The sequence below is a fragment of the Neoarius graeffei genome, chromosome 9, assembly GCF_027579695.1.
Source record: "Neoarius graeffei isolate fNeoGra1 chromosome 9, fNeoGra1.pri, whole genome shotgun sequence".
NCBI classification, from domain to species: domain Eukaryota; kingdom Metazoa; phylum Chordata; class Actinopteri; order Siluriformes; family Ariidae; genus Neoarius; species Neoarius graeffei.
The window spans coordinates 2,080,371-2,093,028 of record NC_083577.1 but is presented as its reverse complement, the minus strand read 5'-3'; the positions used below and the strand labels follow the sequence as shown (position 1 = coordinate 2,093,028).

General features: G+C 42.6%; 1 protein-coding gene across 4 annotated transcripts in view; it reads right to left on the bottom strand.

Moving 5' to 3' along the window:
* The window catches only part of gulp1a (GULP PTB domain containing engulfment adaptor 1a), a 392,227-nt gene that overhangs the window by 108,041 nt on the left and 271,528 nt on the right, over positions 1-12,658 (bottom strand). The window contains exon 1 of one of the 4 annotated variants that reach the window (XM_060928941.1): positions 9,371-9,568. The exons of 1 other annotated variant lie outside the window; for it this stretch is intronic. The gene's annotated coding sequence lies outside the window, so the exon portion shown is untranslated. Of the gene's footprint in view, positions 1-9,370; positions 9,569-12,658 lie in introns of those variants that run through there. 2 more of the 4 variants (XM_060928940.1, XM_060928938.1) reach the window with 2 other exon arrangements.

Genomic DNA, 12,658 nt, shown 5'->3' with positions numbered 1-12,658 from the left:
ATAATGACATTTGCTCAAAGCCCCTGCTTTAACACAACCTACTTTTATATCCATCTGAGAGTCTTTTTTTTTAATTAAACCTCTCCATAACTAAAGGAATAACGCTGTTCTTGGAGGCAGAGAGCTGGTTACAGTAATGTGTTGTGGGAGTAAATTAGGGTGTTTTAATTAAAGCCTTACTCTTTTATCTGTGACTCCCTAAGGCTAAGAAGATATAATGCTAATTTAATCGGTCAAAATGGCATCTCTGTCTCTCTCTCTCTGTCTCTCTCTCTCCATCATGCTTTGACTGTGCATGCTTGTGCAGTTTATTCACAGGAAAATGAGTATTGAACGTGAATCAATAACTGTTTGGAAAATGTGATGAGAAAGAAAGATGTCCAGTTTGCAGATTTAAACCAACTAATATGAGCATTTAATCTTGTTCAAACATCTGTTTATATCTGTATATTCCATTTATACACTCCCGGCCACTTTAATAGGAACGTGCTGTTGGTTCTAAGATCCCTGTTCTTGGCTGCAGGAGTGGAACCCAATGTGTTCTTCTGCTGTTGCATGCTGAGATGCTTTTCTGCTCACCACGGTTGTAAAGAGTGATTATATGAGTTACTATATCCTTCCTGGAAAAAAAGCTCGACCCAATCCGTCCATTCCCCTCTGACCCTCTCTTATCAACAAGGCGTTTGTTTCCACCCACAGAACTGTCGCTCACTCACTCAGTGTTTTTTGTTTTCTGCACCATTCTGTATAAACTCTAGAGACTGTTGTGTGTGAAAACCCCAGGAGATCAGCAGCTTCTGAAATACTCAAACCAGCCCATCTGGATCAAACCAACACCCATACCACAGTGAGAGAAAGAAAGTCACACTTCACTGTGAGATCACAGTGTTTCCCGTTCTGATGTTTGAACATTGTGAACATTAACTGAAGCTCTTGATTTGTATCTGCGGGATTTGATGCGTCGTGCTGCTGTCGAGGGATCGGCTGATTACAGAAATGTTAAAGATCAGTAAAAAGGCTTAAAAAAATCCACCTTTTGGTGAAGTCGCTTCACCTCACATTGAAAAAAAAAGATAAAACTCCAACCTTTATTTGAAAAATTTATTCAGAGAAAAACAAATCCATCCTCAGGAAATAATTATTTTCAACAAAAACACATTTGCCACTATTATTAGCACCCCTGGAAATGATAGTGAGCACAATGTACCTGAAGCATGTCTCTGTTTAAATTGTACATGTGAGTTGATTGCAGTGTGTAGGAACTTTCAAACTAATTCGTGACTTCCTGATTAACTGGGGAACAAATACGAGGCGACACACAGGCCAAATTCCTTCACCATCAACATCGGAAAGATAAGAGACGCAAAAACCCAATGAGGGAGAAGTGTGCTGAATGAGGATTAAAATAGCTCCTTGTCTGAAATGCCCATTTATCCTGTTAGGGCAATAATAAAAAAGTGGACACCAACTGGAACTGTTCCACACTCACCTGGAAGAGGAGCCGAGTTTATTTTGCCCCCATGTACAGTGAGGACGGTAAGAGAGGCAAAAAAATCAAACCATGGACCCAGTATCATGAATCAAATTGAACTGTGAACTGGGTGAATTGTCACATGCCCATAAGGCAGAGAGGAACCGTCAGGGCCTTCGAGACCTTCAGAGAAGCCCAAACATATCAGCATTTCAAGTGTCATATTTATTTCATTCTTTCATAATTTCATTCTAATTATTCTCTTCTGATTCTAATCCGGCCTCATTTTCTACCAAATGTGCTTCAGAAATGAAAGGGTTACTGTCCTGAAAACATTAAAATCGAGTTCTCCAATGAGATCATTCCGTTTGTTGTCTCTAGGCGGAGAAGAGTTTAGAGCTGCTCACTCATTGGTTTGGACTTCATTGCTGGGACAGAAGGCCATGGCAGTGTATGTTTATGTAGGAAGTGACAGATTAATTAACCAATCAGATTTTGATTTATAGTGGGAGGGACTGAAAATTTATCGCCCTTGGCTTTCTCGAAGGCCAACGCGAGTTTAACCGCGAGTCGACGCAGCAATGAAGTCACCTTCCAGCCAGTGTAGCGTTCATCAGTAGTGTTAGCGAATGCTAATAAAGAGGTCAAGCCAGTGCTATCGAGAGCTACAGGCTAACGACCAAGAAACTAAGATTTCTGTCTCCAGACTCTTCTTCCACGCTGCACGCTCGCTACAGTATTTTTCACTCAGACTTAAGGATTCATTTCCCTGTGGAATTTACTGAGTTACTTTTATAATCAACATCGACAGCTACACACAACGGAGCGACCTGGCAGCCTGACGCTAATCCCTTACAAAATCCTTTACCCTTTTGCTTTTTTGGTGTCTGGTGAAGTTTTGGCTGAGCTCAAGTCCCAGCTCTAACAGTAACGGTTCGACACTGCTATAAACCAGAGAGTAAAGTTACTAATCAAAATTTTTACTCTATATAAACAGCTATTTATTTTGAAGAGCTTATTTTTAAGAACGGTCTGCCAAACTGTGTTTGCTGAATAAATGACTTTATAACTTAATAAAATACAAAACCTGAAACTACTACATTTCAAACTTTTCAAAGGAATATGCAAACATGAACATAAATCTGCTTAATTAACCGTCAACACAATGCTCACAACCTCCCAAGAAAACATCCATGAACTTCTCCACTGCAGTGATGACAAGAAGCCAAACTCCAACATCGGGGGAAAGAAAATGACTTTCAGTTCATGTGGAAGGCAAGAAATGTCCACTTTATCCACAAGCTTTATACTTGGTAATGCTTGGCAACTATTAAGCTCCATTTGTCAGCCACGTTGAATAAAAGCTTCTGAGAAAGGAATGAATAATGTAAGAATAGAGCTGAACAAAAATTATGCATAATCCTGAACAACTTGCACTCAAGCAGCAGCTCTGCGGCGATACTCATACTCATATAAATTAGCAAAACATTTTTTGGGGAAAAAAAGACTTGTATAATTTGTAGCATATACTTTATGCATGTATGTACAGTGCCGTCCATAATTATTGGCACCCCTTGTAAAGATTTGTATGGGGTGAGCTCAAGAGAGGGTCGAAGACCCTGGATGATCTGGAGAGATTGCGTAAAGAGGAATGGGCTCAGATGTCCTGCTCTGGATCTACTCCCTTATAAAATGTTATAGGAGAGACTCAGTGCTGTTTTATTAGCAAAGGGAGGTTGGACAAAGTATTAAATGCAGGGGTGCCAATAATTGTGGTACACTTGTCTTTCTCTGAATACATTTATTTCAGTTAATGATTGGAAGTTTCCCTTTTTTTCAGTGTGAAATGAAGCGACTTCATCAAAAGCTGGATTTGTTCTAAAAATTCTTTATAAAGGGTGCCAATAATTATGGAGGGCACAGTATATGTATGAGATGGCTGTGGCTTCCACAAAATGCACAGTGTCACAGTATAACGAGCAGGAAAATGACAGTAAGCTCCAGAAAACAGCTTGGAATGAATGTTTATTCCACAAACAATAACCAAGGTGGGGCAGCACGGTGGTGTAGTGGTTATCACTGTCGCCTCACAGCAAGAAGGTCCGGGTTCGAGCCCCGTGGCCGGCGAGGGCCTTTCTGTGCGGAGTTTGCATGTTCTCCCCGTGTCCGCGTGGGTTTCCTCCGGGTGCTCCGGTTTCCCCCACAGTCCAAAGACATGCAGGTTAGGTTAACTGGTGACTCTAAATTGACCGTAGGTGTGAATGTGAGTGTGAATGGTTGTCTGTGTCTATGTGTCAGCCCTGTGATGACCTGGCGACTTGTCCAGGGTGAACCCCGCCTTTCGCCCGTAGTCAGCTGGGATAGGATCCAGCTCGCCTGTGACCCTGTAGAACAGGATAAAGCGGCTACAGATAATGAGATGAGATGAGAATAACCAAGGTACTGACAGAACCAACACATTCCACCAAATATCTACTGATAAATAAATACTGTACGTCACATGAAGTCAGATGAAAAATGTTCCAATAAAAAACACTGTTTATCTTTAATATTAAACATCATTTAAAACCAACTAACTGTGCTACTTCATTCAGCACGCACACACACACATACACACACACACACAATACCCTCAGAAAGGTCATCATATAAAGGTCACGAAGGCCATAAACACCTGAGCGATATCAGTGCTATTCATAAACCCACTGCATCAGCGGCATTCGAAGAGAATCTCTGAACCAGGAAAACTTAAAGTGTGTTGTGTCTGCTCCCGAGACGGTACATCAAGTCAGGATTATCGGCAGACCGTAGTGAATTACCCCTTGTCCATTCCACTGGATATAAAAGTGTCCATCTTGATGAATATTAAGGGAGCTATTGCTGACCAGATCATCTCATAATAATAATAATAATAAGTTAAATTTATATAGTGCCTTTCAAGAAACCCAAGGACGCTTTACAATAGTAGACAAAAAAAAATATATATATATATATATAATAAGAAAAAAATAAAAAATAAAAAGTAAAAAGTCCACCAAGTAGGGATCAGGATGTAATTCCAGTGGTGTAGCAGCCCAGTCCCACCAAAAAGCGCACGAAAACAAGTCCCACATCTCCAGCACTGCCGCCGCGACGCCGTCAGCAACATCACTCAGAACACCACGCCATGGATCCACAAAGCGAGCAGAGAAGCTCCACCACGCAAAGCACTGGTGTGTCCCAATCCGCCTGCACAGCTGCCGTGACACCACCAAGCAACATCGCTCGGAACATCACGCCAAGCGTTAAAGCACAGAGCACTGGACAACCATGAAGTAAAGCTCACTGCAGTCCACAGCTGGGAGCACAGGCATCGCCCACAGCGAACCAAGGCCTGGAGGGAACCGATGCCCAAAACTAGGTCCGGAGCTACACCACAACCAGCGGACTAAAACACCCAAACAAACATCAAACTACACAAACACACAGAAAAAAATAAATAGAAAAAGAAATTAAAAAAAAAAAGCTCCGGTGAGAAGTGGCAGCCAGAACGCGCACGACGTACTCTCAACCGGAAACGGAAAAAAAAAAAAGATCATATCAAGAAAGAGTCATTTAACTGGGGGTAAGTAGGAAAGAGGCAGAAGGGAACATTAAATATACGTTAACAAACCGTGGGGGGTTAAATGTGCACTGGTTAATTAGGGCCTGAGCACCAGAGGTGCACTGCCTCCAGTGTCCACTGGAGGGCGGTGCACCAAGGTGCAAGGCCCTATTGTTTTCCTAAGGATTCTTATTATCCATCCATCCATTATCTCTAGCCGCTTTATCCTGTTCTACAGGGTCGCAGGCAAGCTGGATCCTATCCCAGCTGACTACGGGCGAAAGGCGGGGTTCACCCTGGACAAGTCGCCAGGTCATCACAGGGCCGACACATAGACACAGACAACCATTCACACTCACACCTACGCTCAATTTAGAGTCACCAGTTAACCTAACCTGCATGTCTTTGGACTGTGGGGGAAACCGGAGCACCCGGAGGAAACCCACGCGGACACGGGGAGAACATGCAAACTCCACACAGAAAGGCCCTCGCCGGCCCCGGGGCTCGAACCCAGACCTTCTTGCTGTGAGGCGACAGCGCTAACCACTACACCACCGTGCCGCCCTCATTCTTATTATTATTCTTTTTCTTCAAGACTTGGCCATTTTTGAGGTGGTTCTCATGGGCGAAAACTCATGAAGTTTGGTACATACATCAGTCCTGGCCACTGCTATTCAGGGATAGACGCTTGGCCCTTGGTGTGTCCGGTGGACTCCATAGTGCTCCCACATGTCATTGAGATTTTTGCCCGGTATATAGTTTCACCTATCTGTGTCAAATTTGATACGGGTGTGGGGTGACTCAAGACAGACAAAATTGTAATGTATATTATATTAGCCATACTCAACAGGAAGTGAGTTATGTTTAGTTTTTTGCATTTTGACTCCTAGGCAGTCTGTTGGATTCACGCCAGATTTGTTACACCAGAGGTGTTTGGACCTTTCATCACCACTTGCGGCTATATTGTTTATATTGTTGTTGCCACTATTACAAATGATACGGGAAGAACATCACGACACCAATTAAATTAATTAAAGTGTCTGAGAAAGTTACTGAAAAATGAGCTGAACTTTTATGGCTGTGTTTAGATCCATCCTGTCAGGAGTGCTATATGTCAATGCAGATAAGACCAAGGTGCTGGCAGGTGAAGAAGTAGTCGCATGTATTCAAGCTCTGCATTTAACCCTTATGAAGCAGTGAACACACAAATGAGCAATGAGCACAGACACATACCCAGAGTAGTGGGCAGCTATGCTACAGCGCCCAGAAAGGGCACTTCAGCCATGATACAGAGGGAGAGAAAAGCGCTGTTCGTTCACTCAACTCCCCTCACATTTTTCTTGCCGGTCCCAGGAATCAAACCAGTGACCCTTTGGATCCAAGGTTGCTTCTCTAACCTTCAGGCCATGATGGATCATGAACCATCTTCTACCTCAATGGAGTCCAAACTGAACATTACAATACAGGAATTGAGCAGATGCTCTCATCCAGAGCAACATACAACACACCCAGAGCAGCCTGGGGAGCAGTCGGGGGTTAGGTGCCTTGCTCAATGGCATTTTGGCCATTCCTGCTGGTCTAGGGAATCAAACCAGCGATCTTTTGGTCCCAAAGCTGCTTCTCTAACCTTTAGGCTTCACCCAAGGCTAAGAAGTTCAAATACCTGGGTTCCCTGGTCCAGGAGAACAAGGTGGCACCCACAGCCAGGATTTACAGCAGGATCAGTCAGTCCACCACAACTTTGACCCTTGTACAAGTGCAAGTGTAGACAAAAGAAAAGAAACCAACATGTCCATCAAGGCCAAGATGCAGTGCTTTTGAAATGCTGATCCTGCCTGAAATGTTGTTGATATTTTGGAATCAAGGCATCTATGCTGCTCAAGTCAGGTATGAGGTATACCAAATGTGGCATTTTCAACCATGAACATCACCTTCAGAATAAGATCATCAGATTGAGATTTCAACAACAAACAACAACAGCCTACAAGTTGGAGGAAATCCAGACATGAAGGTCGCAATGCTTTGGGCATGTGTACAGGCTACCATACAAGCTTCTTTAGAAGCACATGGCTTAAAATCAGACACTCAAGTTGATTTTATTTGTATTGCACATTTAACAATACATATCATCACAAAGCAGCTTTCAGAAATGTATAAGTTCCAGATATAACTGTTCAAAATATCACAAGGTTATCCAGGTTTCTACTTAAGCTGCACATCTCCGAACTCTGACTTTTCCTTGGCTTTTTAGATGATCTATGGATTATTGCTGATTGGTCGATGCATTCTCATAAATGTCCAAGTAGAAAGCAATGATGGGAAGTGAGCCAAGTATTGACCAAGCCACTAGAGCTTCTGGAGATTGGGTCAAAGAGTAAAAAACAGATCAATGTTTTTGCAGTTTATCTTGGAGCAGCTACGACCTAGCATCTAAAAAGGATCACGTTTTCTTCAAAGAATCTCCCAGTGATATGTTATTATAAGCTTCATTAAGCTTCGTTTAGCCTGCACTGGCTTAATACTTTACGAACCGAATCCAGTATTTGAACACGCTTCATGTAGAGTAGAGTGCATCACTGGGAGAGTCAGAGGAAAGGGTTCGCTCAGCTCGGCCGCATCACGACATAAATCGTTTATCACGAACAAAGCCAGCGATGGAGTCAGGACATAGTTTTGTGCTCCTGAAGTCCTTCAGTGAGTGGTGCAGATATACAAAGTGCCGCTTGCCAAAACCTTATCAGACCAGGTACTAAAACAGAACGGAAAAACAAGGCCGCTGCTGAGGCTTGTTTACGGCCAATTGAGCTGTCAGAGAGTGCGGCGCAGAGTCAAGCGGACAAGGACAGCAGCATCTTTAACTGAGCAGGTGTGTTTATGATGCAAGAGCAATGAAGCCATGAGGAGGTGACTAAAAACAGGAGGTGGAATCAATCTCAGACTTATTCCTGATGAAATTCCAAGGAAGGTGGGAAGTTCAGGACGCTCCAAAAAGTTTGGTCGCATTCAAATGTGTGTATACAGGCAGCTCATCATTGTACGCAGCTATTCCATGGAGCTTTCAGTAAACAGGCTGCTTCAATAAAGAGAGAGAGATGAATATAGAATACAAGTAATACAGTTTGCCACCTGGGTCCTCACCTGGGCCGCGCTGCCACTCACACTGACTGACAGCTGGATCGGTGTGTGTTTTTATCACTTCCTGACTGATGACTCATCCTGACCTAGGAACGCGAACAAATCTCCCGCTGGAATCAAATGCAACTTCATTTCCAGCCCGCCCCTTTTCACTATTCTCCAAGACAAAACCAAGAAAGATACTTCGGAAAACTTCAGTGATAAAATACACAGCTGTCTCGAATGCAGATGGATCCAGTGACGGAGTGCAAGTTTCAAAACTGCAAAACACTTTTTCTGTAGCACAGAACGCAACAAATTCAGGGAAAAAGGTGCAGGTATTACTGTGTATTACTGCTTTATATCATCACGTCATCAAAGCTGCCGAGTCAAGCACGGCTCATTGTTTATCATCAGTCATTTCTCATGCATATTAAAAAGTTGAAGAAAAATAAGAGGAGAAGGAACAGAGCATTACCAAAATGAACATTACAGAGAAAACTTGGTGGAGTCTTGGCAAAGCAGGAAAGCATCAATTTTTATTAGTCACCCAATGCATATTAAAACATTTAAGAAAAAAAAATGCACAAACTTTAGGGTTGAAGGTTATTTTAGAACCAAAAAGAAAACAAAATGGGAGAGAGAATACAGAAAGAAGCAAGGTGAAAACTTTTACAGCTCTCTGACAAAGCAGAAAAAAGATCAGTTCTTTAACGTGACATCCAGTGAGACTGTTTTCCAAGCAGAAATAGTTCTACTTCTTTTTACGCCATGAGAGATCCGTTGACCTTGTGAAAGTTCTCATGCATATTAAGAACAAACAGTTCACATATAATACAATGATTTCTGAGGATTTCTGAGTAATAGCCAAAAAAAAAAAAGAAGAAAATTGAGCAGAAAACGGTGCAATGTATAAAACCTGCAGTGTTGAAATCCACAAATCTGAGCCATATGTGAATCGACTGAGCACAAAAACAAGCGTACGTGCATGACCAAGCCGACCGGACGCGAACAAACCCAACGTCAGCAATAATCTTTCGCTTTGAAAGAATCTTGTGTCAGGTCTGGAATTTGGCTCACTAAACCTTCATAGCGAGCTGTTTACAGATGCGACTCCCTACATTCCTCACATGGACTGGACCTGCCATGAACAATGTCCAGAGAGTGTGCAAAAACTGCAAAAGAAAGGCAAACTTTCTTACCAACAAGTAGAAAAACAGCACTGTGCCAAGGCAAGCCAAACAACGAGGAGACTTTCATAGGAACCCGCAGAAGAATGAGAGAGAGGGTGAGGCGAGTTATACACTCACACAGAGAGAGAGAGAGAGAGAGAGAGAGAGAGAGAAGGATAGCAGGGAGGAAGTTCCAACGGTGCTTAATAGTTTTCAGCTGTGGGCCAGATGGAGATGCGTACCGGAGTGCTGTGAGAGGGGCTGAGGAGTTTAGGAGAGTGGAAAAAAAAAATCGAGAGGAGGTTGTGCAGTGGGTTACAGGGTTTGGGATTGTTGGATTTGTTGAAAATGTAGAAACAGAGTGATGTATGGTGTAAATGAAACGATGAACCAAGGAACAAAACTGAACAAGGAAAAGTGTCTGTTGTCTCTGTTCTCTCATTTCCAAACATAAATGTAGAAGAAGCCTTTATCTGTCACATGCACACCTGAGCACAGTGACATTCCTCCTCTGCCTTTAACCCATCTGAAGCAGTGAACACACACACACAGAGCAGTGGGCAGCTACGCTACAGTACCCGGGGAGCAGTTCGGGGTTAGGGGCTTCACTCAAGGGCACTTCAGTCCAACCTCAGGCCCTGACTGCCCCATGTTAGCCTAACCACATGTCTTTGACCACCTCGTCAGCTGCTGGGCTCAAACCCAGAACCTTCTGACTGTGAGGCAACAGTGCTAACCACTACACCACCACGCTGTGTCCTTGTTGTTGATCACTATTATGTGACTTGGTAGGAAAATTCACAGAATAGGAATTGGGGTAGAAGAGATGACTAGAAATTGAGAAATATTATGAATATTTTAAGACAGTTCTATAAAACATCATGATGTATCAAAATATGTACAGTGGTGCTTGAAAGTTTGTGAACCCTTGAGAATTTTCTATATTTCTGCATAAATATGACCTAAAACATCATCAGATTTTCACACAAGTCCTAAAAGTAGATAAAGAGAACCCAGTTAAACAAATGAGACAAAAATATTATACTTGGTCATTTATTTATTGAGGAAAATGATCCAATATTACATATCTGTGAGTGGCAAAAGTATGTGAACCTTTGCTTTCAGTATCTGGTGTGACCCCCTTGTGCAGCAATAACTGCAACTAAACGTTTGCGGTAACTGTTGATCAGTCCTGCACACCGGCTTGGAGGAATTTTAGCCCGTTCCTCCATACAGAACAGCTTCAACTCTGGGATGTTGGTGGGTTTCCTCACATGAACTGCTCGCTTCAGGTCCTTCCACAACATTTCCACTGGATTAAGGTCAGGACTTTGACTTGGCCATTCCAAAACATTCACTTTATTCTTCTTTAACCATTCTTTGGTAGAACGACTTGTGTGCTTAGGGTCATTGTCTTGCTGCATGACCCACCTTCTCTTGAGATTCAGTTCATGGACAGATGTCCTGACATTTTCCTTTAGAATTCGCTGGTATAATTCAGAATTCATTGTTTCATCAATGATGGCAAGCCGTCCTGGCCCAGATGCAGCAAAACAGGCCCAAACCATGATACTACCACCACCATGTTTCACAGATGAGATAAGGTTCTGATGCTGGAATGCAGCGTTTTCCTTTCTCCAAACATAACGCTTCTCATTTAAACCAAAAAGTTCTATTTTGGTCTCATCCATCCACAAAACATTTTTCCAATAGCCTTCTGGCTTGTTCACGTGATCTTTAGCAAACTGCAGACAAGCAGCAATGTTCTTTTTGGAGAGCAGTGGCTTTCTCCTTGCAACCCTGCCATGCACACCACTGTTGTTCAGTGTTCTCTTGATGGTGGACTCATGAACATTAACATTAGCCAATGTGAGAGAGGCCTTCAGTTGCTTAGAAGTTACCCTGGGGTCCTTTGTGACCTCGCCGACTATTACACGCCTTGCTCTTGGAGTGATCTTTGTTGGTCGACCACTCCTGGGGAGGGTAACAATGGTCTTGAATTTCCTCCATTTGTACACAATCTGTCTGACTGTGGATTGGTGGAGTCCAAACTCTTTAGAGATGGTTTTGTGACCTTTTCCAGTCTGATGAGCATCAACAACGCTTTTTCTGAGGTCCTCAGAAATCTCCTTTGTTCGTGCCATGATACACTTCCACAAACATGTGTTGTGAAGATCAGACTTTGATAGATCCCTGTTCTTTAAATAAAACAGGGTGCCCACTCACACCTGATTGTCATCCCATTGATTGAAAACACCTGACTCTAATTTCACCTTCAAATTAACTGCTAATCCTAGAGGTTCACATACTTTTGCCACTCACAGATATGTAATATTGTATCATTTTCCTCAATAAATAAATGACCAAGTATAATATTTTTGTCTCATTTGTTTAACTGGGTTCTCTTTATCTACTTTTAGGACTTGTGTGAAAATCTGATTATGTTTTAGGTCATATTTATGCAGAAATATAGAAAATTCTAAAGGGTTCACAAACTTTCAAGCACTACTGTAGGTTTGTTCACAAAACACCCGCAATCAGTAGTCTCATCTCATCTCATTATCTGTAGCCGCTTTATCCTGTTCTACAGGGTCGCAGGCGAGCTGGATCCTATCCCAGCTGACTACGGGTGAAAGGCGGGGTTCACCCTGGACAAGTCGCCAGGTCATCACAGGGCTGACACATAGACACAGACAACCATTCACACTCACATTCACACCTACGCTCAATTTAGAGTCACCAGTTAACCTAACCTACATGTCTTTGGACTGTGGGGGAAACCGGAGCACCCGGAGGAAACCCACGCGGACACGGGGAGAACATGCAAACTCCACACAGAAAGGCCCTCGCCGGCCACGGGGCTCGAACCCGGACCTTCTTGCTGTGAGGTGACAGCGCTAACCACTACACCACCGTGCTGCCCTATATATATATATATATATATATATATATATATATATATATATATATCCACATTCACTGGATATGAGCAATCGCGTGCTCTGATTGGCTACTCAACCAGTAGGATATCAGCTATCAGCTCATATACTATGAGTAGAGAAAAACAAAATGGCAGAGCGTGTTACTGAACCAACCGAGGACAAAATACAAACTCTACTCGAAAACAAAGCCCCAAAAAATAAAAAAGCAACAAATATGGAATAAAAGTATTTGACGGTAAGAACGTTTTATTTTTCAAGAATTATTATTATCATCACATTTTTCACAAATTGCTCCTGTCATTTTGCCGGTTTGTTTACATTCTAAGCAGAAATGATTTCATCTGATGTTTTGTATAAAGTTTTTACTGACTGAATT